This window comes from Hemicordylus capensis, chromosome 1 (assembly GCF_027244095.1).
Source record: "Hemicordylus capensis ecotype Gifberg chromosome 1, rHemCap1.1.pri, whole genome shotgun sequence".
In the NCBI taxonomy this organism is placed as follows: Eukaryota; Metazoa; Chordata; class Lepidosauria; order Squamata; family Cordylidae; genus Hemicordylus; species Hemicordylus capensis.
In genome coordinates, this window is record NC_069657.1 from 329,066,685 (window position 1) to 329,075,288 (window position 8,604).

Consider the following 8,604-nt stretch of genomic DNA (forward strand, 5'->3'; position numbering starts at 1 on the left):
AATTTTCAACTCAGTGCCATCATACACTGGTAGACTTGACGTAGGGATGTGCGAAACGTTTCGGGTACAGAACAATCTGTACCCGAAACAGCGAATTTCGGGGGATTCGGAGCCGAACCGAATCACCCTCAAAGAAATCCGAATAATTTCGGATCCGAAACGAATCACACCTGTTTCAGATCCGAAATATTCAGATGTTTCGGAGCTCCATTTTGTGGCCTTCTTTCCCCCGCTACATTTTGAGCAATGACGTCTATTTGAATTTCCCGCCTTTTTGCATACCATTGACTTCAATGCAAAAAGGTCTGATGTGACGTCTACTCAAATTTTGGGTCCCAGGGGCAAAGGAGTGGGTTTGGGTGGTAGTGCCCAATGGGTGGAGGCTACCACCCAAATTGCAGAGGGATTGGGCAAAGGGCTGAATTTTGGTGAATTTTTGAAGTTTTAGTGTCTTTGGGGCAGATTGGGGCATAACGTGGGATCTGGGCCAAAATAGGGGGTGGGGTGGTAGTGCCTAATGGGTGGAGGCTACCACCCCAATTGCAGAGTGATTGGGCAGAGGGCTGATTTTTGGTGAATTTCTGAAGTTTACGCGTTTTTAAGGTTTTCCCCCATTAGGTATAATGAAGGGTGTATCACTTCACGTCGGGGGGAAAGGGGTGGCCTAGCGCGGTGTGGGGTTGGTGGAAGTGTCGGGAGTTCCCGGTAGTGCCGGGAAAATGAGATTTTCAATGAGACACCATGAATCCACTCTAATTTGCTATCATAGAATCCACACTCAGAATACCTCAGAAACAACAGAACCCTGTACCCCATTGGTTAGAAACCCATGGGGGTGGTTGGCACCCTATGTGAACTACACCACCACTCGCTCTGGGCCACCCCAGCACCCCCCAAGTGCACTTATGGGGCTGCTGAAAGCTCCATTATACCACCTTATGAGGAAAAACCTTAAAGACGCGTAAACTTCAACAATTCACCAAAAATCAGCCCTCTGCCCAAATCCTTTGAAAAAATTCAGGTAGCTTCCTTGCCCCTACCCGGCACTACCACCAACCCCACACTGCTCTAGGGCACCCCTTTCCCCCCGAAGTGAAGCGATACACCCTTCATTATACCTAATGGGGGGAAACCTTAAAAACGCGTAAACTTCAGAAATTCACCAAAAATCAGCCCTCTGCCCAATCACTCTGCAATTGGGGTGGTAGCCTCCACCCCTTAGGAACTACCACCCCACCCCACTATTTTGGCTCAGATCCCACGTTATGCCCCCAATCTGCCCCAAAGACACTAAGACTTCAAAAATTCACCAAAAATCAGCCCTTTGGCCAATCCCTCTGCAATTTGGGTGGTAGCCTCCACCCATTGGGCACTACCACCATACCCCACTCTTTTGGCCCCAGAACCCATTTTTTTTAGTCCGAATCGATTCAGATTCATATTAATTCGGATCCGAATCGAATCAGGGGTGATTTGGATGGGCAATATTCGGATACAAAACAGAACAGGGGTGTTTCAGTTCGGATCCGAATCGAAACACCGAAAATCCAAATTGCACACCCCAAGACTTGGGTCTTCCAAAGCCAGCAATGTGCTTTGGGGTAGAGGACTTTGCTTGTGGTCAATGAAAGTGCTCCTGTCTTACTTTTTTATAGCAAGTGTATTTGTTGACAGCTAATATCTGATCACTGATAACTATTTTAACTATTAAAATAGTTATGGATCTTATTTGCAGATCTGAAAAAGTATACTTTTCATTCCTCTTGTTTTATTGCAATCTATATTTTAACACACACACTAGCTGCCTATGCATTTGCTACTGAATCTCGCAGCTTCACATCTAGTTTCACTTCCTCCTATATATTTCTAGTTCTGGATAGGCATGATGTTCTCTTTCTATTGGCAGTAAAAAATGAGGAATAGGGGCAGGGAAGCAAGCACTTTGGTGACCCCAAGGTGTCCCATCTTTCCCTAACTAGTAAAATATTACAGCAGTGGGTGTGCAGGTGGCGAGCCGAGTAGAGTAGATGTGCAGCTACCATTTTTGGTACGAAATGCACTTTTACTGATGTCTAGTTTCAGCCTGAGAATATGGATTGCAATGCAGTAGAGAAATGGAAAGTATACATCTTTGTTATAAACAAGAACTGAGGAGGAACTGGACCCCATAACTATTTTAAATACTTGTTATCAGAAAGTCAGACAGAGCTATGTCTGGATTCTTAACGGGATTTGGGCTCTCTTCAGTGTTGTCTGATGGCTTTTCTAAGGAGATTAAAAAGATTAACTTTCCCAGAGTTTCAACAGAAATGTGCAACAGTCAAGGAAGTACTACAAGGAGCAAAATATGGACAAGTAGGAATGCTTGCTCAGAAAGCAACACAAACAAAACATCCCCTAAAATGGTCCAGGATTATTAATTAAACTTGTTTCTAATCCTTTCTGAAAATGATTCAAATAAGAAAAGTCATATTTGGGAAGGGTTTTTATTCTAAATCAGTGGTTCTCAACCTTGGTTCCCCAGATGTCAGACTTCAACTCCCATCATCCCCAGTTGTACCATTGGCATTGTGGCTGGAGATGATGGGCATTGTAGTCCAAAAACATCTGGGAATCCAAATTTGGGAACTCCTGTTTTAAGTAATAGCCATGTCAACTCACAAGACCAATGCAAGTATGCCAAACATTCCATGATACAATATTCATCATAGAAGTGCCTTGCAACATAGAAGTGCCTTGTATTTCTGAATTTCCATATAGCCTTTGGAGACACATAAATCCTGTACTAATCTATCCATGATCTTAGAAATTATGAGTAAGGATATTTCCCAGAATGATGTTTTCCATTTTGTGCTTGTCTGAAAAAATGTCACATTTTCAATGATCACATGGCAGTGTTTGTGCACTTCTAGTTCTTCCCCCCAATCATGAAAAAACAAAAAACACAACCCATCCTCCCCATCCTCATTCTCAGCCTCATGAGAGGTGAAGTCCAAGTACCTCAGGGTTTCATTTCTAATAATGTTGCCAATATGTTTATTCAAGACTGGTATGTTCAGAACAGAGAAATGTATGTCAATGTGATAATTCAAATTAATATCTGAGTAACAACAACAACAAATATTTATATACCGCTTTTCAACAAAAATTTCCAAAGCGGTTTACATAGAGAAATAAATAAGATGGCTTCCTGTCCCCAAAGGGCTCAAATCTAAAAAGAAACATAGACACCAGCAACAGTAACTGGAAGTACAGTAGGAATGTGGGGCACAATCCAAACAAAATTAAATACTTTTATGCTCTCTTGGTTTCAAGGGGTTACTTAAGTATGAGATTTGCATTTCTCCCATCGATATCAATGAAACTTAATGGTGCTTAGTTTTTGGCTGGATCATACACATGTGATCATATGATGTGTATGTGTATAGTGTGTATGTGCTGACTAGTGAAAAAGAGTTTTACTTGAGAAATAATCAGTCCTTGTTGAAATCTATATTTGTTTCTATTAATTTAGCATTTACCTGCATTATTTTTATTACATTATTGTAAATATGGAGAAAGAATGCAAGATTCCATACTGTGAATTGATCTTCTGAGATGATTGTCAATACTTCTTGTTGGGAAAGGATATCTCAGGGAAAATATATCCATAGTGAACTTTCCTTCGGCGGGTCAGCAGTGGGGAGAACTAGTTGAGGAAACTTCTTGTCAGTTAACTGATCTGTCTTACCAAACATCTCAGGGGAAAGCTTATCTGCAGAAATGGTCACGAGGCTCTTGGTCATCAGATTAACATCCCCTTGTGTGCTTGTCATGTATAGTATATGAAGACTGACTCACATATTAGGTGTTTAAAAGTAAAATATATTTTCTTGCTAGTGAGGCATGGGTTTGGGTGTGTGTTTGGTTTCCCCTCCTTAGCAAAAAATTCTTGTTTGCTGGAAATTATTTTGTCTGTTAATTTGTTGGATTTTCCATGTATGTGTTGATTTCTCAAATGTATTAATTTAAAAAAATCTGGTCTATCCTTGGAAAGATTCTTTCCAACATTATTTCCCAAGAAAATGTCTTTTATTGTGCTTTGGGGAAAGTATGTGTGGTCTTCAAGAAAATCGTGGAAGATAAGCCAAGAAATCACAGAGTAGTAGAAGATACATTTCTCCAGAGACATGAGTTTCTGATGACAGTGTGGTAATTACATAGGGAATGCTAACTCTAAAGACCTGAAGGAAGAGCTTGCTGATCAGTACAGGGGCACAGCTAAGTAATTTCAGGGTCTGGACCTAACGGTGTTATGAGAGGCCCCCTTGTTATGGGGTCCAGGGCAGACTTGATGGTGTACATGCTATTTCCTCTGTTAAAAAGTCTATGTACATGTTCAGAGGCCCTCTCATCCTTGGTACTTATTTTTTATTTATTTTTTATTTTTACTTTTTATATCCCGCTCTTCCTCCAAAGAGCCCAGAGTGGTGTACTACATACTTAAGTTTCTCCTCACAACAACCCTGTGAAGTAGGTTAGGCTGAGAGAGAAGTGACTGGCTCAGAGTCACCCAGCAAGTCTCATGGCTGAAGGGATTTGAACTCGGGTCTCCCCAGTCCTAGTCCAGCACTCTAACCACTACACCACGCTGGCTCTTTTGTTCATGCCTTCCCTGTTACTGTGGGAAGCTGGAGAAAACTTCACCGGATTAACTTCACCTAATTAAACAGATTAAACAAACAGTAATGTTCATGACTTCTTGTGAAGTGCACAATGATGTGTGCATGTGTGCCCGTGTGCATGTGTGTACGCTTGTGTATGTAGGGCAAGGACCTTTATGGCTCCTGAAGTCATGTGTTACATGGCTGCTGAATAGTCACCTATGTGTTTCCCTGCTGCATGCAGTCTGGATATGAAGCAATATGCCATCTGACTTGCATAGATGCCTGTTCAAGGTAAGACATATGCGTAAGGCATAGATAGTTTTCTTGGGTCATCTTTAACCTCTCTAAAAAGCTCAAAGTACTCCTCTTAAATATATGGCAAGAGAAAACTGTGAAAAAAGAACTGTTTTTTAATATAACAAACTGAAGATTAGTAACCCTCACACACAAGACCATCCAGTGTTAAATACAACACACTTTGTAAGACTTGCCTCATTCATCACTCAAGGCTATTGTTGACCCTACCCAGGTTAAGGAGGTGATAAAGACAAACAAACAAAAAAACAAACAAAGAAACAAAAACCACCCAGAAACTAGCACCTCTAAGATGCAAGGAAGACTGTTTGCAGGCAACTGGCTATTGTTTGTGGTTTAATGGGCTTTTTTCATATTCCTTGAGAACTTTGATCTTAAGCAGCTGACTAAAAATCCACTCTGAACTGGCCACTGCAAGAGTACAATCTATTTCATGCATGCAACTGGTTGGCCTCTCTTCTTTGGAACACTCTCCCCCGCCCTATTCATTCAGCCCCCTCCCTGACTGCCTTTGAGACCCTTCTTAAGACCCACCTGTTTTGCCAGGCGCTTGCCCTTTAATAATTTTTTTTTTAATTAAATGGATTGTTGTTGTTATTTCTGTTCACCGCCTAGTCTTTGGAGGAGGCAGCATATAAGATGTTTCAATAAACAAATCCTCCTCATGAAACAGAAAAAATAGTGAATGCCTTTTTCTTCCACTATACATATAATATAATGTCTGATGTCCCTTGCTAACTAGGCAAAGAGGCTGTTGCTCCCCTGCAACTGGTACTCAGAGGCATCTTGCCACTGAGGCTGGAGGTGGCCCTCCAACTAGTAGCCATTGATAGACCTCTCCTCCATGAAGTCAATAAGAACCTGCTTTTTAAGGGAACCGCGCCCAGCCCCGCTGAACTGGTTCAAACGTGGGTGCCCAAGCCAATTCGTCTCTTCCCAGAGGAGATGCCAAACTGGCTCATGCACATCCCTAATGGCCCCTATTCAACCTAGCACAGCATCCCTCTAGCCTACATTATGTTTCATTTTTGTTTTCATTTTAGACTGTGAGCCTTTTGGGAGACTGGGGATGTTGTTATTATTGTTATTATTATTTCTTATTTACACAGTCAGACAAGTGTTATTGACTGGTTTGTTTTATCCAGACATCGAGTCCTTCCCAAGGACCTGGGATGGCTGGATTTTATTATCAATATTGTTGTTGTTGTTGTTGTTGTTGTTGTTGTTATAGATATCATCGCAAAATATAGGCTGTTCCCAGTAAAGTTGTTTTTTGTAGTTGACTGATGGTGATTTCTGTGACCCATATGGTGTTGAGGTGCTCGTCAAGTTGCTTTGGAATTGCACCTAGGGTGCTTATTCTTATTCTTATCATTATCATCATCATCATCATCATCATCATCATCATCATTTTATGTAAGAACTTTTTCATTGAAAAGGGGTATATAAATTATATTAATAAATAGTAGTAATAGTGAAGTGGGTGCTCCATGCAGACAGCAGTATGTACACATTCAGTTTGCTTGTTCATTCCAATCCAATACCTACATTTTAAGAGGAAGCCTGAATATAGGTTCCCATATTTCCTGATATATAATAATATGCATTATTATATGTATGGTAGAAGTGAAGGGCAAGGACATAGATTGTGGAATTCCTCCACCATATGAAAAAGATCACTGTCTGGTAAGAGTACAAACTAAGGGCTCATAAATTCAGAGGTTTTGCTTTTCAACAAAATAGCCACGAGAAACTTATTAACTGACTCCAAGGTCAGAGTCGGCTTATTTGGAAGGAAGAAGCTCTGAGGTATGACTGGGAAGTGTCGGCCTAATGACAAAGAATAGAATGGACAGCAGACTCAAATTATTTACTGTCTTCAGTGAAAAGCCTAAAAGGATAAGGCAGAGGGATGATTCATGCATGTATAACAGAGTGGGTAAAGTATGCATGCAGAGATTTTACTACTACCTTTTCATGTGAGAAATCATTTGTCTGTACTCCTCATGTGAAAATCACCCAGGTTACCACATCAGAGAAAATCCTTCACAACTACAGTAGCCTATTAGAAGGTAACTTTTGTAATTTTCATGTGGGGCTAATTTCAGACAAATGGCTCCCTGCAAGAAACTGAGGCTGTATCATCAGGACATTGCCACTTCAGTTATGTGCTTATAGTGTTTTCTGAAAAGCAAGAAGGGCAACAATCCATCCCCCCATTCCTCCCCTCTCCAAAATAACCTATTTTATTTGGGGGGGAATGGAATATATATTATCCTCTGCAAACATGTTGATTGCCTTTATATGCTTTTCTGTTCCTCTTCCCTGAATAGTGATAGGATAAAAATCAAATTGAGAAGTGCATTTTGCTAGTTCAACTCCATTGGGGCTGTGATGGGGTTGTGTACATATAGGAGCTGGAGAGTGTGTGTGTGTGTGTGTCTGTTGTCATAGTAACCAGGCACGGAATGTTCAAGGGGAAAGGGACTTAAATAAAGATAGTTTGAGTTTGAGGTTGTTGGAGCTGAGAGTCAGGAGTGAGAGGTTGGAAAGAGCATAGCAGAGAGATCAGTTTATGTGATCTGAACAAGAGAGATTGTGCAGGGGTTTGTGTGAGACTTGAATTGTGAATGTGTGGAGCAGGTGCAGAGTCAGCCAAATGATGGCGTGTGTCTGGCCCCGCTTGGCAGCCCCTCTAGTTACACCCTGTGCGCGTGATGACATGCGCATGGGGGTGTGGCTTGGGCTCCAGAAGAGCCCTAAGTGAATTCCCCCTCCAAACACACCCAAGCTCCAGAGAGCCCTGAGCGAGCTGTCCCCTGTCCTTTTCAGGCAGCGCTTCCTGCCTGACAGCATGTATTTCTCTCTCTCTCCAGTGAGGGAGAGAAAAGGAAATACATTCTGTCAGGCAGCAAGTGCTGCCTGAAATATCAAGAGGAGAGCTCGCTCGGGCTCTCCGGAGCTTGAACCACATCCCCGTATGTGTGATTTCACATAAAGGGGGTGTGGCCTGGGCTCTGGAGAGCTCGAGTGAGCTCTTCCCTTGTCATTTCAGGCAGTGCTTGCTGCATGACAGAATGTATTTCCCTTTCTATCCCTCACTGGATACATGCTGTCAGGCAGCAAGTGCTGCCTGAAAAGGACAGGGGATCACTCAGGGCTTTCCAGAGCCTGGGCATGGATGGGGGAGTTTGCTTAGGGCTCTTCCGGAGCCTGAGCCATGCCCCACTGTGGGCTTTGGTAGCCCTTTTCAATGGTGGCCCTGGTTCTTTGAACCCGTTTGCACAATGGTGGTTCCTCCCCTGGTGTGGAGACTGTGGAACCAACAGTACACTGGGACAGTACTCTAAAAGTGTGGGAGTGTTAAGCCTGGGAAAGAAACCTTGAATGTGAAAGGTGCCCAGAACTGAAACCTCCTGGTGACAGACAGGAAATTCTGAGTTGATTCACTAAGTCTGCAAACCAAGTTTTATTTAGCTCTGTCCCAGTTATATCACCTCCCTAAACATTACATGTTATCAAGAAGAAAAAACCACTCAGAGAGTTAAACAGCTGACATACTTAGCAACTTTGTAGAGAAGTTTATGTGCCCTGCCTTGCAGAGGACTTCAATTCAGTCATAAACAATGAACTTATTCTTGTT

At 42.2% G+C, this 8,604-nt stretch overlaps 2 long non-coding RNA genes across 3 annotated transcripts in view; one reads left to right on the top strand and one right to left on the bottom strand.

Annotated features, from left to right (window-relative positions):
• Positions 1 to 8,604, top strand: part of LOC128339437 (uncharacterized) — a 115,703-nt gene that overhangs the window by 63,018 nt on the left and 44,081 nt on the right. The gene's annotated exons all lie outside the window — the stretch shown is intronic.
• The window catches only part of LOC128339398 (uncharacterized), a 110,971-nt gene that overhangs the window by 16,456 nt on the left and 85,911 nt on the right, over positions 1 to 8,604 (bottom strand). The window lies entirely within an intron of this gene.